We start from the raw sequence: 16,262 nt of genomic DNA, 5'->3' as shown, positions 1-16,262 counted from the left end.
GATGGGTGTTCCTATATAATTAACTATAAACAGTGTGCATGCTGTGAACCATAGAAACATAAATAACAGTTACTGCTTTTCTCAATGTGCAGTCCTTGATACACAGCAGCTCTATGTTTACTATTACAGAGGTGTGAATAGGGCGAATCCATGAGAATTTTCACATTCAAGGGGTGGAAAGGCAGGGCATTGGAGATGTTCTAATTAGAGAGGAGATGTTTGGAAGTGATTGTTCTGTTGCAACTTGCTCTGTTACTGTTGTGCTTTATATTCTTTCTTTGCAGTTTAAAAATCCATTTTAGGGCAAGCAAGCAACTGAATGGAAGTAGTAAGGAAATTCATCAGCAAAAATCTGAGATTGGGTGTCTTCTACTTAAAAATTCTCTCCTTGCCTTCCTAGTTGCTGGCAGAGAGTAATAATTATTTCCCATAAAGCAACTGGCTCAGCCATCTACTTTGTATGCTGTGGGGAGGTATTTAAGAAGAAATAGCTATGATGCATTCTCAAAAACTTTCTTCATTGTTCTCAAAAGGTTTCTTCATTGTTCTCAAAAGATTTTTTTTTATTGATCATACATCTGTGATTGTGTGTGTGTATATGAAGAAACTCTTTTACAGTCTTGATCACTCAACTATATTCTATAAGGTGTTTCTACTTCACAGAAGAACAGCAAGGAGTACATTTAAGTTCTAGTTTGTTTGGGTACTCATGGCAGATATAAAATAGAACATGCTGCTATTTGACAGTGCATTGGAGAACTTCAACTCCAGAGGCTGAAAGAAGTGTAAGTCACCTCCTACTTTTGCAGTTTATGATGTATCTCTCTAATAATAAGTCACCCTCTGCCCCAATAAAGGAAGACTAATTTACACCAATAACTAGGAAGAAAAACTGCCCAGAAAGGAAGGCTGGAGTATCAATAGGCTGTGCTATAATCTGCCATGATGGCTTCCTTGGCTCTAGGAAGCATCCTTCTGACTTCCCACCAAGTGTGCATGAGTGTCACTTAGGACCTCACATTCAGGGACATGAGAGGAGGCTATGACACAAGTAAACTGGACACCCCAAGCCAGGCATTTCAAAAGGCTCATTGGCATGCTCTTGGAGATATGTGAGTACCCAGGAAGGCACGTGTAGATCACGTGACATTCCAGCTACAGAATGGGATCAAGTGAATGGCAGCACACAGACAGACAGATGGAATTTCCATGCCATTGTTCTGTGCCTGTATTTCCTTTTGCACATTGTGAATTCAAGCAAGGAAAGAGAAGGACTCTTAACTGTGACACAAAAAACATAACTACAGTAACAAAAATCCAACTCAGACTTGGTAATTATTAAGGGTAACATTTTTCTTGCTACATTGAATCACAGTGGTCAGAAAGTTATAGGCATGCTTGAAAATCCAAAGGCAGAGCTAGAAAAGCAAAACTCCAGTTCTGCTTGCAAAAAAGCCAAACTGCAACTGGCTTTCAAATAACAATTTGATATATTGTTCTTAGAAATTCTTACTGGATAATCCGTCTGAATTCTTAACTGGTTCAGAGTTGTTAATAAGAAAGTCAAGTTTTCTACCACAAGTGACCAAAAGGGTTTCCAAGAAAAAAAAAAAAAGAGAAAAGAAAGAAAAGAAAAGAAAGGAAAAGAAATACATTCATATCCCATGTTAACGCAATACTGCTGAGGTGCCTGAACACAGCAGGCAGTAAGTCGTCCTTGTCATTTCCAGGGACTGGAGGACATCAATTCAGAGGAGCTTCACACACAGGGACATTTTGTCATAAAAGTGGTATGTCCAATAGTCTGACATTTTTGTTTTGGTCCATCAACAGGGAAATGTTCATTCCTCTTTTGTAAGAAAAAGTGAAAGGAGAAGACTTGAAAGAACAATTCCAGAAAATACATCGTTGCCAAGCAGCTGAGAGGGTTTTATTACAAACACTGGGAGTTAAATGTGATGCCATCATGGATTGGACTCAATGGACCATGTCTTTCTGACCATTTTATGTTAGAAGGTTGAATGTGGGCTTTCAAAAGACTATGAAGGCAAGTGGTTTCATTGTTTGGGCAGCTGCAGGACATTCATATCATTTGTTCCCCAGAAATATTAATAGAATTACGTTTTCAAGCAGAGGTTTCTAAAGTTTATTAAGAAAATGGCAGAATTCTTTGTGTTATTTGGGTTTTAATTCTTCAGTTCATGAAATGTCTGGATGACTAATAATAGCAAGTTTATTTGGTTCCAAATGTGCCTACCGGGGACAGCTACTGTCAGTAGAAATAGGGAGCTGCTCTGCCCAGACTTCACACAAATGCAGACAAAGAATGGAATTGTTTCCTGACACAGCTTTTAGAGAACACTTCTCTGACATTAAGTAAAGACTGGACTGGCCACATTTTCAGAACTGCACCTTGATGTTCTTTAAACTAATCCTACATTTTTCTATTCTCTTTGGGTATTGGCACTTTGGCTAGGATGCAGCATTGGTTTTCACGGGGAGAATGCTGACCACCTCATCTGAAGGAGGAAGATGCATTAGCCTCCCATTACATTTGCTATGTGCTCATTTGGAAGATAAGTATGTCTGAATTTACATTGGAGCTAGCCACCAGGATGCAGTCAATCAGTTGAACAAGATGTAAATCATGAGCTCTGGTACCATTAACAAAAGAGCAAATCAATATTTGTGCAATATCAGAAACCTCAAGTGTATTTATGTCTATTCTTCCCACATGAAATCTCCCACCAAGAAATCTGAAAAAACTAGTAATGAGATGTGCACATGACAAGAATTCCTTTTTCATCAAAAAGCACTCCATAGGCATTAATCGTGACAACTCCATTATGTGGTGTGCAATATATGCATTCACTTGAGAAAATTAGGAAGCAAGACAATTTCCCCAAGTCCTTACACTGACTTAAAATCAGCAAAAGGCAGCAGGAGCTGGGGTGCTCTTGACATATGTCTTTCATCTGAGATGTTATGTGTGGCGTGATTTTTCACAGCCAAAGGAGGATGCCTGCCAAGGGAGATAAGAACATCTTAGGATTTGGTGTGTGTGGATGCTAGGGGCCCAGAATTAATGTCTCTACAACTTCTATGACCCCAAAGTCCCCATGTTTTTCAAGGCTGTCCTTCTTCTAAAGACCACTGTGGTCAAATAGAATGACCTAGGGACCCTTTGTCCTGAACACAGCAACTCAGAAAGACCTAAGAGGGATACTCCAGCCATGTGCCTCCCTAAGGTGAACTCCTTGTTGCTTCTTTGAGCGGAGAGTTCTGTCCCATCTGCTGCTACTTGGTCTTGGTTGCTGTTTCTCTAACTTTAATGCCCATGTGTAGATCCCCCCTCTCAGGATCTCATTAAAACACTCATTCTGAGTCTGTAGGTTGGAGTTGGGTGGAGATTCGGTGTCTCTCATAGGCTCCTAGGTAAGACCAAAGCTTCCCAATCAAAGGGTGCATAAAGAGCAGCAAGAAATAAACAATGAAACTGTGGATCTAGCACACAACGACTGTGAAGGAAAATTCCATCATAGAAGTTGTGGAGGCAGCCAGTGAGGAAGTGATGCAGAAGACAAGGATAAAAGTCTCTGAAGTGGGGTATTCAGGAATCAAAAAAAGATAATCCATATCTGATTTGGCTTGAGATTAGGATAAACATGTTGGAAGGATGGGCTTATAAAAAATAAGCCAAGTTAAATGTGAAGCAATTTTTAGCTTTAAGAAAAATAAACCAAAAGAAAAGAAAAAAATAGCAATCATAGTGTGCTACAGTCGTGACACATGACACAACATGTGACAATGTTTCAGTTAATGATAGACCACCTGGACAGCATTGATCTCATATGATTACAAGGTAGCTGTAAATTTCCTATTGTCAAGTGACATCCAAATGCAATGTATTGCTCATGTGTTTGTGGTGACACTAGTGTAAACAAATATTCTACATTGCCAGTTTTATAAAAATATAGTACATAATTCCAAATAATGATAGTAAGTGACCATTAACTGGCTTATATATTTTCTGTAATAAACCTTTACTCATTATTTTAAAGTCTATTCCTGCTTACAAGATACTCTTTACTGTGAAGCACTATGTTCTGTTACTCAGGTAGCAACCTCATACATCTCTTGTTGACTGTGTCTCCTGCTTACATCCTTTTCTCTTGTATTCAATTTAATCTTAGGTGTTTTATTTATCATGTCCCTAAGGACACAAATCTACTAGTTTACTAGTAAGAGGTCAATGAGTGAGGTTGCCATGTTGAGTGGTTGGCTAGAAACAAAATTAAAGATGACAAAGGACTATGAAGATGGAGAACCAGGGATATTACCCATCAGTCAGGCGTGTCCTATTAGTGCATATGTATGATCTGAAGAACAAGAACAAGTTGGTGGAATCACCTAAAAGAGTTGCTTCATTGGAGGCAACACGACTGACAAAAATTACGGAGTGGCTTATATCAGATATGGAGAACCTCGAAAAGAGCTGGACTGAAGACCAAGCATTATGATGTTCATAGCCAAAACAAAAGGTTTTCGATGTTGAAAGAAAAGGCTGAGACCAACTACCGTGTTGAATCTGGTGCTGGCTCTGGCTGGATGAAACAATGCAAGAGTCATCGTTCATTATCTGATGTCAAAGTACTAATGTGAAGGGAGCGGAATTTTTGGAAACTTGAGATAAGTTGACTGTGGAGGAAAATTACTTGCCAAAGCAAACCTTCAGTATGGATGAAACCTCCCTGGTCCAGAAATGGATGCCCAAAAAGACTTCATCTAAGACATAAGAGGGCTAAGTCAAGGACAGGTTGCAAGGCTTTTAAGGCACGGGATCACAGTGTTGCTTGGGTTTATTGTTTCAGGGCACACATTGAAGCTTTTTGTGATCAGCATAGTGAGAGCCCCAGGGCCTTCAAGCATATCAATAAGCACACAAACTATGAAGCTCTAAGAAGTCAGGGATGACACAGCTCCTCCTATTTGCTACATCTGCTATACCAGCAAAATATAGATGGCGGTAATTGGAGAATAACACACCTTTCAAGATTTTGATCATTTTTAATGATGTTTCCACATCTTCTCCTTTTTTTGGTAATTTTCCTTTCAATACAAAGTAGTTCTTCCATCCTCTAAGTACTACCTCTTTGCTCCAACCAATAGATCCAGGAGTCACAGCAGCTTTTAAGTTCGTCTATCTAGGGTGAACTTTTGCCCAAGCTGTTGTTGCAATGGAGGAAGAACTGGGAAGACACTGATGCAATTCTGGAAGTATAACAATATCTATGTTGGTATCAAGAAGCTTGCTTGGACTTGGGATGGTGTCACCAAGTTGGGTATGAAAGACATCTGGATGAATATACTTGACAGGCTCATCAATTACTTCAAAGGATTTTCCAAGAATGAGGAGGTTGCAAAACCCAGCAAGGTTGTGAATGAGATAGCAAACAATACTAATCTGTGGACAGGATGACATGGAGAAGCTCTTAGACATGGTTCCCAAGGAACTGACTATTGAGCAATTGTTGGAATTGGACCAGGAACACATAGCTAAAGAAAAGGCAAGAGAAAAGGAAACTGCAGAAGAAGATAAAGAAGAGCCCTCAAGAAAATCCACAGTGAAGGTATTAGCAAAAGGTTTTGTAGACCTAACCAAGCTCCTTAAACAGTTTGCAAACATGGATCCCAACGTGAAATCATTTCCATTAAATGAAACAGATGTTCATGGTGCATTATCTACAAACAAGCAAATTTATGATGACATAAGAAAGAAACCTTATGGACATATTTCTGCAGAGTGATACCACATCCAGAAGAGCTCCAGACAGTTCCTTTGGCAGGGATCCAGAAGAAGCACTGTCCTCACAGTAGGTAACAGAGCCATGTGTGTCACTGCCCCTCATGATCCCCTAGCAGGACAAGATGTAGAGGTGGAAGACAGTAATATTTAAGATCCTGACCCTGTGTAGTCCTAGGCTAATACATTTGTTTGTGTCTTAGAGTTTGTTAAAAAAGTTAAAATGGAATTAATTAAAAGAAAAAGGCTTATGGAATAAGAAAATATATTTGTACAGGTGTACAATGTGTTTGTGTTTTAAGCTATGTGTTATTATAAGAGTTGAAAAATGAAGAGTTAAAAAGTTAAGCTATTATTAAGGAAAGAAATTTTTTCATGATTTTAGTGTAGCCTAAATGTAAGAATAGGGTGTTTATGAAGGCTACAGGAGAAAGACAAAAATATCCTAGGACTTCATGTTCACTCACTCACTCACCCAGAGAAATTTCCAGTCCTGTAAACTCTAGTCATAGTAAGTGACATACACAGGTGTACCATTTTTTATTATTTTTTGTAGTATGTTTTTTACTAGGGTACATTAATTGTGCAGTGTAATAGGTTTCAGTGTGACCTTCCCATACATGCACTTAATGTACTTTGATAAGATTCACCCCTTCTAATGTTTTTTTTGGTTCCCCCTCTCACGTTTCTCCTTCCATATCCATAATAGTCTGTCTACTTTCAGATCTTTTCTCCTCTAGACTCCACATATAAGAAAGAACATGCAATACTTTTTCAGTCTGGCTTACTATGCTTAACATGATTATCTCCATTTTCCTGAAAACAACACTATTTCATTCTTCTTTATGGGTGAATTAAACTCCATTGTGAATATATGCACATTTTCTTTTTCCATTCATCTGTCGATGGGAACCTAACTTGACTGTCATGGATAGTGTTACAATAAACATGGGTATTCAGGTGTCTCTATAGTAAGCTGACTTAGACTCTTTTGAGTATATACCTGTAAGTGGTCTATCTGTATTATATGTGAATGCTATTGCTAATTTTTTGAGGAACCACTATACTGATTTCCATAGTAGCTAGACTAAGTTGTATATTCCCATCAACTCTGTAAAAGGTTTCTTTTCCTTCACATATTCAACATATTGCTGCTTTTTGTTTTGTTGATGATAGCCATTCTTCCTGGGGTGAGATTGACTCTCAGTGTACTTTCAATTTGCATTTTCTTGATGGCTAAAGATAGTGAACACTTCTTCATGTATTTATTGGTCACCTGTACTTCTTTATTTAAACAATATCTGTTCAATTTACTTGCCAGTTTATTGATTGGACTATTTGTTACTTTGGTGTTGAATTTTTTGCTTTTTATCAATTCTTTTTTCAACTCTAATTTTATTGACTTATGTTTTCCCCTTTTTTCTGGTTAATTTGGCAAAAGATTTGTCTCTTTTTTACTTTTCAAAAAATCAACTTGTTTTATTGATCCTTTGTATTATTTTTGGGGTTTCTGTTTCATTAATTTCTGTTCTAATATTTATTATTTATTTCCTTTTACTAACTTTGGGTTTGGCTTACTTCTCTAAGACTGTAAGGTATATCATTGTTATTTATTTGAGATCACTCTAATTTTTTAATGTAGGTGTGCATAACTGTAATGTAAAGTATGAGAAAACATGATAAAACAAATACAGAGCAAGACAAAAACAAAATAACATGTATTTCTTTCTGAAAAACTTGAGATGCAGAATGCAGTTGTTTTGCTTTTTTCTTAGTCATGTCATTTTGAAATTTACTTATTATCTAGGGAAGGTGGGTATTGAGTGATTTCCTTTCTAAAGCCCAAACAGGTTAAATCAGAAAGGCCTGTTTGAGGCTGAGACCCAACCTGTCTTTCCTGCCAGGGCACACACCTTACTATAACAGGCTGGTTTGAATTCCTGCTAGTGTTCTTTCTATGCTGGCCTGGCAACATGGTGAGTGTAGGAGCCCCCCTCAAGCAGCTCCTACCAGCTTAGCCTATGGATCTCTTGTCGGATAATTCTTTGTATCTTAGGTGCTCCCACAGTGTGTACATTGGTGTAAGAAACACCCAAACAGGGGCCAAGTTAGATGTCTCTGGGATTCTGAGAGTGTACAAAGCACTCAAACTAAGGCAATGAATGCTGATGGGGCAAGATATGCGCACTGAGTGATCCTCCCTCTAGGACATGCTGGTCTCATCCCAGACTATCAGCTTGTATTAACACACAGCTGGTTTTCCTTTAGTTCCCGGATGCCAGGCTGCTATTCCCAAATAGATATGCTCTCCACCTTCCAAACCATGATCCACACTTTGAAACCACATAGAACTCAGTCTGCAAATCCTTATCCAGGTCACAAGTTTGTTGCGACCACAAATTCTACGGGTGGTCACTTGCTTAGCCAGTGGAGAAGGAAGGCCTTTGGGGATTGGCAATATAAAAATGCAGGGGCTTCTGCTCCCCTTAGCTGAATTCCTCTCTTAAGATGATTCCCTACCACAGTACCAGTAAGCAAGTTAGGAAGTGCAGAGGGACCTTTCTCTAGCATTTACATGCTGTGTGAATTGCCCTTAATTATACTTTTACAGCGTGCCAGATTCTTTGCTTATACAACTTGTCAAGGCTTTCCTCTTCTCTTTTGCTTAAAGCCACACTGAAGGGTAATGCTCCCTTCCTTATCATTTTGACCAGCACCTGATGTTAGGGCCTTTTGTTTTTTTTACAAATCTAAAGTTCAATATCTCTGGGTTTCACCTGGTCCCTAACTGTCTACTGTCTACTGTTGCCCTGCCTTGCCTTGCAAACCACCCACTTCTTTCTGCATCCACACATCTGATGTTTAATTTTAGACCTGTGGATATATAGGAAACTTCTGCTCATCTTTAAATCTTTTAAAGCACATTTTTACTTAACATTTTTATGCTAAGATACACAAATATTTGCCATTGTTATAATTGCATATAGTATTCAGCATAGTAACATTTAGCATGTTGTATAGGTCTGTAATCAAGGAACAATAGTTTCTACCTCATAATCCAGGGGTGAAATAGGCTAGGTGAGTAGCAGGCAGGTGTGTAGAGGTTTTGTGTAAATATACTCTGCGACATTCACACAATAATGAAATCACCTAATGCCATGTTTCTCAGAGCATATGCCCATAGGATATGTACTTGGATTTATGAAGAAAAATACTTATCTGGCCATGATAATGTATATTTCTATTATTGATTTGTCTCTCATGTTATGTTAACAAGGCATAACAGAATGAGAGGCAAGGTAGAGGGAGAAATTAAGAGGGCTCCATCCTCAGATAGTAAATCAGGGATACAATCTAAAATAAAGTAATACAATCAAAAAGCATAGCCATTGGTAATCAAAAATGGGATTAGAGGGAGAAGTATGACAGGCGGTTGTTTTTCATTTTAAACCTTTATATAGTATTTGGTTCTTATGTTATGTGTACTTTTTACTATGGAAGAATGAATGGAGAAAGAAAGGGAGAAAGGAAGAGGGAAAAGGAAACAGAAAAAAGTGGAACAAACTTAGATCTGAGTACTCATTTGGTGGCAGAGACGAGGATGGAGTTGGAAGGTGTTCAGGCAATTTTCCTGCCTAGGACTGGAGAGGGAAGATGCTAACAAGGAGGTGAAAAAACGTACATCCACCACTTACACAGAAGGTGCCCTCTGAATATCGTTAATCCTCACACTAACTTGTGAATTTGCTATCCCATTCTCTAGATTAAAAGGGTGAAGTTTACAGATACCCACTGAGTTATTAGAGGCTTTAGACAGACCTGTCCTTGGCATGAGGCTGAGAAAGTGACTCCAAGTAGAGCTTGGGTACAGAAAGAGCTACTTCTAGCATTTGTCTGCTGCAAAATTGAAGTTTCCAACAGCAGCATAACTTTTGTCTATTTTGTCTAAGGATCCCCTGTTCAAATGCTACTCTGTTCCCTGACATGATGCTAATCCATTGTGAAAATTTAAAACTTCAGAGCCCAAGGTGGTGGGAACTACTGGGAAAGAAGCAAAAACCCAGCACTGCCCTGGCCAGGCAGAATAGAACAACCTGAGGTGCTGGCCAACAGATGAAGTCCCCAGGAATGAAACTGAGAGGCAGACAGGGAAGATAAGACCTTGTCCCATATTGACTGTGAGAAGGCCTCTTTCTCATGTCTGCATCACAACCCAGTATTGTTGAAGGCCAAAGACCTTCTGCTTTGGTTTATAGTCCGGAGTGTCCCATGTCAACTCTGATAATTCAAATTACAGATTGGAAAGTGGATTTTGAAGCATCTAAATTGTATTAACTATTAGTTTTTTTGTTTCAATATTTAGGATCAGTATTTACATTTCACTAACTAGAGTTCCTTATTTAGGAGAAAAGGGGTCAAATTTTCTCTCTAACTTGGGGTAGAGTAGGCTGTATACTGGAAAAGAGAAATTCTGAGGAGGGGATAAATTTGAGACTTTGATCCTATGGAGTTTAACTTCCAGGAGGCAGGCTGCAGATCTCATATTCTGTATATGGTACCCACTAGTAGGCTGTGTAAAATTAGGGAATTATTTAACCACTATCATCATAATGAAATCATAATAAAGTTTACTCTGAATATGTTACAAGTCACTAAAAGTGATTTTCCATCTTTATTTTTCCTTAGGATGTGGGAAAGAATTGGGAAGAGTTTTCTCTTTGCAAAATCAAATGTAAGAAATGTCATTTTGAGGAAGGAAACATTCCCTTCAATATGCTACAACACAGTAAAAATAATGAAAAGTTCTCATGCTAATTAAAGAGCCGGCAGTTTAACAATAAGCAGTTGTTACACAATCTCCAGGGTGACAAGTTTTGTAGAGTGGGATGGCAGAGAAAGATCAATGCCAAATGGAGCTTAGCACAAACTCTTTTGGCTAAACAGATACAGCCACGTGAGGCTGGCTTGTGTGCCATGTGAGTAGTGCTGCCTATAGTGAAGAGGAGGAAATAATATGTCTAGAAGCAGGAATGATCCAGTAGGTGTCTCCTCCCCACTGTACTTTTTCCTCACTTTTTGTTAAGACGATGATCCATCTCTTTCCCTTGCTTCCTTGATTCTCCTAATCAAACTCCCATTCCTCTAGATGGCAGAAGTGGGGGACAGAAAGTAAGGCTTTTGAGAAATGTGATAAACCTTGTATGTTCAGCCACCTTCTAAGATTTCAGATGAATCATAAGACTATAACACAGTAGAAGAAAATGATCAGACACAAAGTTTAAAATATGTGCAAATATTTTCATGTTTCTGGGACTATAGCTAAACATACCTTCTCATCTAGCCAAGCACAAATGAAATGAAATGATAATTGGTGTTAGGGAAAATGATGGGTAGTAAGCAAAGGCATTGTGAAGCAGTGAGCTGTAGGTGGCATTGGTCAGTGGGTCAATGTTTGTGCCTGATGGGCAGAGAGATGGGGGAGGGAAAGATAGAGATTCCCTACCCCTTCTTTAGATGAATAAATCAGAGTGTAGGAAAAGTGTTTCTCTGATCTGCTCCATGCACTCCTAATTCCACGTTTGGGTTTTTTTTTTTTTTTTGGGAGGGTGGTGATTTGTGCTCCTAATTGCCGCATGAACCTGGATGAGACAAGACAGTGCAGAAGTCTTTAACCTGGAACACAAGGGTGTGAGATGCTCACTGAGCTATACAATGCCCCTGCATTCTAGTCTGATTGGTTTTGCAGTATTGGGCTCAACCAACAGAGGAAGAAACCATCAGTCAGGAAGACAGCATGACTTCTACAGGATCATTCATTTTGTAAGTAGCAAACAATGGGTGTGACCTCAGGCCCTCCTGCTGTGGGAAATACTGTTTTTCACATATACAAAGTAATAATCAGACCAGACACTGGCCAAATGCCAGTACTATTATAAGCGCTTTGCTCATAAAACTTGTAACATACTCATTTCCCCATTATATGGATGAGGAAATAGAGGCCCAAGGAAGTTATGTAACCTACTCTAGGTTGTACAGATAGGACATAGTAAATGTGGGCTCATATTTGTGTGGCAGGAGGCAAACATGTTCCTTTATTGCAAGTGCTGAGTATGATCAGGAGAATTCATTCTCTCTCCTCTCTCTCTCTAATGCCTTCTGAGCATCTGCCCATTTTCCCATATGGCTTCTGCTTTGAATGTGAATTTTTGCCTTTTTGGGGGAGGGAAGGATGGAAAAACAGGTCTCTCTGGGATGCAATAAAGAACATGATCTCTCTTGTTCAGAGACAGCTAGAAGTGTTTTTACAACAAGACTAGGATCATTTAATTTTGATGTCAGTAAATTAATAAAACTCTAGGGGATGGCCAGTGACAATCTAATTAAACTTTACAGAATGCTGTCCAATTAGGTAACCAAGTGGGCTTACTTTCAGATAGATTAGTCTTTGATACACATCAGCCTGTTAATCACTTCTCTGCCATATCGTGTAAATTGGGATTAGGCATTTCGTCTCACAAAACCTGTGTACATTCTAACTCCTTGTCAGGGTCTTCTTTTGTTGGCAGAGGTCAGCTCACTCTGCTGCAAAGACTGTTGATTACAGAATGACTGCCACCTGCCCATTTAGGACCTGGGCAAGGTGAACACATTCTGAATACCTCAAGTGTCCATGACAGGGCCTTGCATGTGCTAGTCAAGCACTCTACCACTTTAGCCACATCTCCAGTCCTTTCTGCTTTCATTTTGTTTTTACAGACAGAGTCTCATGCTAACTTTTTCAGGGCTGACCTTGAACCAAGATCCTCCTCCCTCTGCCTCTTGAGTAGCTGGGACCACAGATATCACCACTACTTCTGGCTTGTTTTTGAAATAGGCTGTTGTGAACTTTTGCCCAGACTGGCCTGGAACTGTGATCTCTTGTCTCTGCTTCCTAAGCATCTGGGATTACAGGTGTGCCACCAGCCTGGCCAACACATACGTTTTTGTATATTTATACTGTGGAAAATTATCAATAATTAAAATAGATAAATTAAAACTCAACATATCAATATGGACAAATGAGAGAAAATGGTGATTGAACACAAGACATAGAATTATACTCATAATATTATGCCATATATGTATAAAGTTTAATTTACTATTCATGGAAACATACCCTTACATACAGGAAAATATGAAAATATTATTGGAGTAATTAAATACCAATACTGTGATAATGATTACCTCTCAAGAAGGATAAAATAGAAAGAATTTGAGAAGTATATATGGAGGATTTCAATTGTAATTATATTTAAATCCTTTAAAATAGTATAACTGAAGTAATCACACAAAATATTGTTCTGGGGGAGGCAAGTTTCTGAGTGTTCATTATTTTAGTGTTTATTTTTTCTGTGATGCTTAAAATAGTTTGGAATATATAAAGAGGTTTCTGTGGGTCAGGCATTAAGGCATTCAGATAATTGTACTGATGCCTGCAAGCAAAGGACAGGCAACAAAGAAAGGAAAAAGTCACTTAGGACACCCTTGTAGCTGGTACCACCAACAGCAAAGATGGAATAATGACAGCATGAATCCTATCTTTGATAAAAGCAGACTTGATGTGACAACCTTTCTCTAGAGCAAAATCTACTCCAAAAATAACTTACTTTGCTGAAATCTTCTCTCTATAAATGTGACATATAAATGAACTAGCAGTTCAAAGTCAGTGGTACAGAACAAGTGCAAAGTAATGGAGGACTTGGAAAGACATCCTCACTAGGGGGTGCCTGGTTGCAAACCTTTTGATTTTATTACTAATTTTAAATTACTTTGGCTGGCTATATTATAGGAAGGACAGAAACACAGGTGGCTCTGAGCACCTGCCGACTTCTGATGGATGGAAATCTTGGCATGAGTATGTCACCATCCACAGCAGGTCACTATAGCAGGTTCAGCTGATGGCACCTGATCCACTGTTTCCTGCTCAGGATTTTTTCCCATAAATATTTAGAAATTGCTTGACACTCCACTTTTTTATATTCACTTCACATGTAGACGAATTTGGCAAAAGTCAGAGAAACAGTCAGTAGCCAAGTGAATGGGAATAGTTTAAGCCACAGATCACAAGCTCCCAGTGGGCAAGCACTAAGCTTTCATCTGTTCTCCAAAATGTTCCAAATATCACTGCAAACTTCTTTAATGATGATTAGCTTGACTCAGAAGATACATTTAGTTTCTATAGAGACAGAGTTGCTCATGATAGAAAGAATAAGTTAAATTCATTTTCTTTGTGTTCTCTGATCTTCCTTAGAAAGTTCAGATACAAGTCCAACATAGTACTTTCATTTCAGTGGATATTACATAGCTATTGTTGATTATTACAGATCCCTGCTCCAAAACACATGATAGCTATGGCTTTATGATGAGGTAACTACACACAGAGATCTAAAATGTTATTAAGAGTTTGGTTCATTCACTTTTCACTATTTTATTTAATAAGATGTGTTGCAAACTCCTCTGGCTCTCCATATCACATCTCTTCAATTCACATAGAATTTCAGTTAAGCTATGGTACACAATTCCACATGAGCTCACCTACAATGACAGCATCTCATTCACACACCTGCTGTATGTTTTTTTGTTTGTTTCTGCTTCAGCATCTTCCCAAGGTCATGGAATCCCATTGTCTCCTCTCACATGAGTGCAGACAGCATGTTAGAAGAGATTCACTTCTGTGATGGTTAATTTTATATGTCAATTTGACAAAGCTAAGGGCTGCCCAAATAGCTGTATGCCCTGTTTCTGGGAGTGACTGTGAGGGTATTTCTGGAAGAGATTAGTGCTTGAATCAGTAGACAAAGTAAGGAAGATTACCCTGACCAGTGGAGTTGGATATAACCCAATGTGGTGAGGACCTGCATAGAAGAGAAAGATGAGGGAAAGTGAATTCTTTCTTTGAGGGGAGACATTCATGTTCTACTGCTCTTGGAAAGACATCAGCATTCCTAGAGCCTTTGGGCTTGGATTGCAATTACACCACTGGCTTTTTTTATTCTCTAGCTCACAGACAGCAGTTTATACAATCTCTTGAATTCACGATTATGTGAGTCAGTTCATATATGTATGTATTGGTTCTGTTTTTCTGGAGAACCTTGAATAATACAACCTCCTAGGTGAACCCTAATCAATGGAAAACAAAAGTCCTCATGAAAGTGTTTAAGTCTCCTCTCCTTCAGAAAGTTGACCTAGAAGGGTTTTCTGTATCAATGTGTGTGTGTGTGTGTGTGTGTGTTTTAAAACTTAACCTAATTGAGTTTTATGTTCTTTTGATACTACAGCTTTGTCAGTTTTGGAAGCGTTCCATAAAAATTTCTCTCTTTTTTGCTCTTCTTTGCTGCTGGGATCCAATTTGCACCCTGCATCTCCTTGTGCATCATTCTGATCATTGTTTTTCTGGGCCTTGCTTCCAGCTTTCTAATTCTGTTCTCATCTTTGTATAAGCTACTATTAAACTCAGTGAATTTAAATTTCTTTTTAAAATTATGTATTTATGTTGTACGTTTTTTGTTCTTTCTTTATAATCTCTGGATTTTAACTTTTCTTAGTTCTTTAAATGCATTGATCATACCTAATAATAGGTTATTTTAAATTCCCATTTGCATCTATTGTCAGTTGCTCCACATTATCTTCTGCTTATTTGTGCTCTTATTTTTTATTGAGTACTAGACATTGCATATGATAAAATTCAAATTTTCTGTTTAAGATGGTATTTCCTTTCTTCAAAGAGGATACACACTTATTTTGATAAGTGGATAGGAAGAGGCATTAGAAATCTTAGAAAAATCTGATCCATTTAAGGAATTCAAAGATTTTAAGCCAAACTTTGGTTCCTGTGAATGGTCATCTCTTTCTGTTTTACCACTAGTTATAAAGTGTGATCTTTTATATTTCCACTTGTTGGCAAATGACAGATTCTCATCTTTTGCCTCTATCCTTGTGAAGTTGCCAAATTTATGCTCAGCTCCTAAGCATGAGTAGGATGGGTTTTGTATTCTCCTGGATCTTATCTTATTGCTTTATTATCTCTTCAATAATTATATTAAACATACTTTGTTCTCTTTCTTTAGTTGCTCTAGATGAGAGACATGATATGCTCTTCCTACTTGTATTAGTTTTCTAGGGCTGCCACAATAAAACACTACAGACAGGATGGCATAAACAACAGAATTCTTTTCCCCTTGGTTCTATAGGCGGGATGTTGAAGGTCAAAGTCAGAACAGGTTTAGTTTCTTCTGAGACATCTCTACTTGGCTTGCAGATGGCTTTGTTCTTACTAGATCTTTACATGGTCATTTTACTGTGCATCTGTGCATGTACTGTGATGTTTTTTGCATTCAAATATCTTCTAACAGCATTACTCAAATTAGATTAGGGTCAATTATCTCAGCCTCATTTTAACTTAATTACCTCCTTAAAATTC

The 16,262-nt window shown here is 38.3% G+C and overlaps 1 long non-coding RNA gene across 3 annotated transcripts in view; it reads left to right on the top strand.

Annotated features, from left to right (window-relative positions):
- The window catches only part of LOC141417551 (uncharacterized), a 72,679-nt gene that overhangs the window by 44,466 nt on the left and 11,951 nt on the right, over positions 1-16,262 (top strand). For 2 of the 3 annotated variants that reach the window (XR_012442200.1, XR_012442198.1), the window contains one exon: positions 1,834-2,831. The exons of the other annotated variant lie outside the window; for it this stretch is intronic. This is a non-coding gene — a long non-coding RNA (uncharacterized lncRNA). Of the gene's footprint in view, positions 1-1,833; positions 2,832-16,262 lie in introns of those variants that run through there. 3 annotated transcript variants of the gene reach the window in all.

This window comes from Castor canadensis, chromosome 15, assembly GCF_047511655.1.
Source record: "Castor canadensis chromosome 15, mCasCan1.hap1v2, whole genome shotgun sequence".
Classification (NCBI taxonomy): Eukaryota; Metazoa; Chordata; class Mammalia; order Rodentia; family Castoridae; genus Castor; species Castor canadensis.
This window is presented reverse-complemented; position numbering and strand designations above follow the sequence as displayed.